Source organism: Bison bison, unplaced genomic scaffold (genome assembly GCF_000754665.1).
Source record: "Bison bison bison isolate TAMUID 2011002044 unplaced genomic scaffold, Bison_UMD1.0 scf7180017864142, whole genome shotgun sequence".
NCBI classification, from domain to species: Eukaryota; Metazoa; Chordata; class Mammalia; order Artiodactyla; family Bovidae; genus Bison; species Bison bison.
In genome coordinates, this window is record NW_011494714.1 from 255491 (window position 1) to 259124 (window position 3634).

A 3634-nucleotide genomic window follows, 5' to 3' on the forward strand; every position below is an offset into this window, starting at 1 on the left:
AGCTGCGCCGCGTCCGACCCGCGCCGGCTGCCCGCGCGTCCCTCGTTCTCCGCGCTCCGCCCGGCTCGCTGTCCTCTTCCGAGGCGCTCCTCCCGCATGGCCGGGACTCCCGCCTCGCCTGAGAGAAACTGAGCGGGATTAGCACGGCGGGCGGGCGGCACCCCCACTCCCTTGCACTTTCCACCCTGACCCCTCCTCGTGACCTTGGAGGCCGGGGCCGGCTGCGCGGCACCTTGGTTCACTAGAGTTGTACTCATGGCGGGATAGACGGGCTTTCTTCACGGCCCCAGAGCCTAAGCTTTGGCAAAGATGTCAACTGACTGATTTGAGAAGGAGATGCCTAAAGACTCTCAGTCTCTGATTCTCTTCTGTCGGATTTTGCCCTGGCAGCCAAGCCAGGACACCAAAGCTGGCCCCGGTGGGATTCTACAAGGAATGTTCACCGGCCATGTGCTAGGAGGAGGGTGTCTGAAGGCTTCGTGGAATCACCAGCAGCTGGGTGGTTAATTGGATGTGGCAAAACCGGGAAGCTGTGTGTATTCGGGGTGGAGGGGTGGGTGTGTGGATATAGCCTTAAGGCTATCATTGAATGGAGACCAGAAGCTTGGCCGGCGGAGACAAAACTGTTGTGGAAAGGAGGCAGGCTTCGCTGCTGTTTGTCTCTCTGGAGGGGCCTCTGCTGTGTCACTCTAGGGCCAGGAGACCCTTCCTGCCATGTCCGGCATGCTCTTGCCCAGGAAACCAAGGGCCAGTTATCCACCCTGAGCTCCCTTCCCTTTGGTCTGGGGGAGAAACCGCAGAGCTTCTGGTGGGGGTTGGCGATGCCGCCTGCCTCCCATCCAGTGGTGCCGGCCTCCGTGCTATAGGTTTGGTGCAGAATGGCGGCACTGGCTGGGCTGGGCTCCTTACTGTGGGAGGGGTGGAGGGAGGGTCACACTCTTAGCAATTCAGAGGCCTGGTGCCAGCCCCAGTCCACCAATAGCATGACATCTTGAGAATCTAGGTCTAGATCCCGCTTTCTGTGGGGAAGGAAAGGCGGAATATATAACCCCTCACTACACCAGAGGGTCTGACATCTGTCCCCGAGTGTGGTGTGGGCTGGAGTTCTTTTGGCTCCTGAAGGCCTTGTCTGTCTTGGACTTTAATGATGACAGGCTCTTGGCTTTGAGGATCCCATCCTGACCTTATCTGGTTGTTTACAGTCTCTCCTGAGAGTTGGGAGAGGGTGACAGGGTTGCTGTGTGCGTGTGGGGTCTCTACTGAAATTGTCCATCTCCTGTGAAGCTGGACATGGACCCAGAACCACTTCTGCTGGAGGGTTGACTTCAGCAAGGATTTTACCCTGCCTGAGACCCTCAGACTCCCTTCTTTGAAATGGGAAGGGTGAACCATGTGGCCAGTCTAAAATCTTGGAGAAATCATTTGAGGTACTTACTGGTACTTACTGGTACTTTTTTCTAAGTAGCTTTTCTGAGAGAGAGGGCAGAACCATCAAGAAGTGGAATTTCTCTCTTTGTGGACAGAGGTGGGCTACAGCCCTGTAGTGCTTCAGGGAATCAGTGCAGTGGTCCTGGGGAGGGGAGGGAGCATGGGCTCTTGTTACTACAGAGATCTAAAACCAAGGGCCACAGTGGTCTCTTGGAGCCCCACATCTGCTGTGGTCACGTAAGCACGAGAGTTGGCCCCTTTTCTCCGGCCAAAAACTGTTCAGCCAGGGTTCCATCTTAGATCGGTGGTTTGAGCAGGAACTGGACATATTCTCTTCAGCTTAGATGCCCCCTAGGTAGGCAGTTCTGCAACCCCCAAGAGCCACCATTGGAGAAATCCACCTTAGCAGAGGTGGTTCATCTCACAGCTGACCTAGGCTGGCTCTTCCCAGTTGGCTATTGGATATTAGCTAAAGTAAACCTAGGAAAGCAAGGAAGATGTGGCTGAGCGGGTGGTTGTTAGACCTGGAAGAATGGTAGAGGCAGTCCAAGAAGAGGGAATAGTGCATATAAAAAGGGGTGGACTGTGGAACCACGTGACTCACTTGGGTGACCATGGGGAATTTGTCATGTTGAAGTGATGCTGGGGGCCACATTATGAACAGCCTGATACCATGCAGGCCTGGGAGGAAATCGGCATTTTTCTGTCACTTGGGAAGGAGATGGGTTAGAAAATCAAGTGTCCCTTTCAGTCTAGAGGCTATACTCTCCCCCGGGTGTGTCTTGGCTGGTGCCTGAGCTCCAGGAGGTGAGGATGTAACTCCACACAAGAACACAGCTCAGGTTGGGCTTGCCTCTGATGCTGCCCAGACCCAGACCCAAGCATTGTCTTGGCTTAGTGATTCTTGAGGGATGGCTGGATAGTTACAATGTTTCTGGGGAAAGATATATTTGGTTTGAAAGTATATTCTATTTTGAAAACGGAGACTTCACTTTGATAATACAAGGTAGTATTAAGTTATAGTAATTACTCGCTGAGAACCCCCTATGAGGAGGGGGGTATTTGGAATCTTGGGGTGGGGTGATGTTCAAGTTTCTAAAAGTTAGTTTTAAGCCAGCTTAACGGTAAGTTATAGAAAGGCAGGGTTAATGGTGGCTAAGGGAGCTGCATCTTGACTTAAGGGTCTTGGCCCCTCTGTGTTCTCCATCCCCGTTGGGTCAAAATTGCTTCCTGCAGGTCTGGTACCCCAGGGTCCATCGTGTGTCCTCTAGGGGTCTCTGAAGAACCAGCTTGGTCCCTAGCCTTTGGCAGGATGGGTCAAGGTTAGCTCTCAAATGAGCAAAGGAATTTTAGGGTCCAGTGTGTGATTTGGGCACTGCCCCCTTTCTTTTCTCTGCCATCAAAAATATTTGCCAGGATCTGGGACATCTTGGTGCTCTGTCTGAAGACTTTCTAAGGGATAAGGGGAGGGAAGTATCTATGCTTCTGGGCTTTTACCTGAAAACAGGACCCAAGCAGGTCAATCCAGACAGGTTCTGGTGGATCAGACTCCCCTCTGCCCTGGGGATTGCTGGGATATGTCTCCTCTGTTCAGATAACCTAATGGAGAGACTGAACTATTTGCAGTACTGAACCCATATCTAGTCTTTATAACAGGTGTTGTTTTGAGCATTTGACCATTTTAACTCATTTCACTCTCCTAACAGCACTGTGACATACTTATTTTATTACCATATTATAAATGAGGAAGCTGAGACACAGGTTAAATAGCTTTCATGTAGCTCGTAAATGGTTAAGTTGGGATTTGAACCCAGAGTTTGCTCTTAACACACTCTGCTGGCTCTTCTGTTTTATGTTGGGGGTTTGGATGAGGCTTGAAGGTCTGAGAGGATCTGCATCTCAGGCTCTTTAGGGCTGAGCTTTAGGTGGTGACAGGGTCCCAGATAGAAGCCCAGGGCTGGCTCCAGACTAGTTCTCTTTGAGTTGGTTGCATCCTGACAGTGGGTGGTGGGAGCTGTCAGCCCCTGCGGGAGGAGCAGTTTATCACAGATGATGTTTAGAATTGTTATTGTTTGGTGATAAAAACCAGATCAGGTGAATGCTGTACGGACAGTTCATCCCCCTTGTAGCCTGTGCTGGGCCTGACCGCCTTCACCTCCCAACCCTTTGATTCCCTGTTGCTTTGTGCATCTTAACTTAAAAAAAA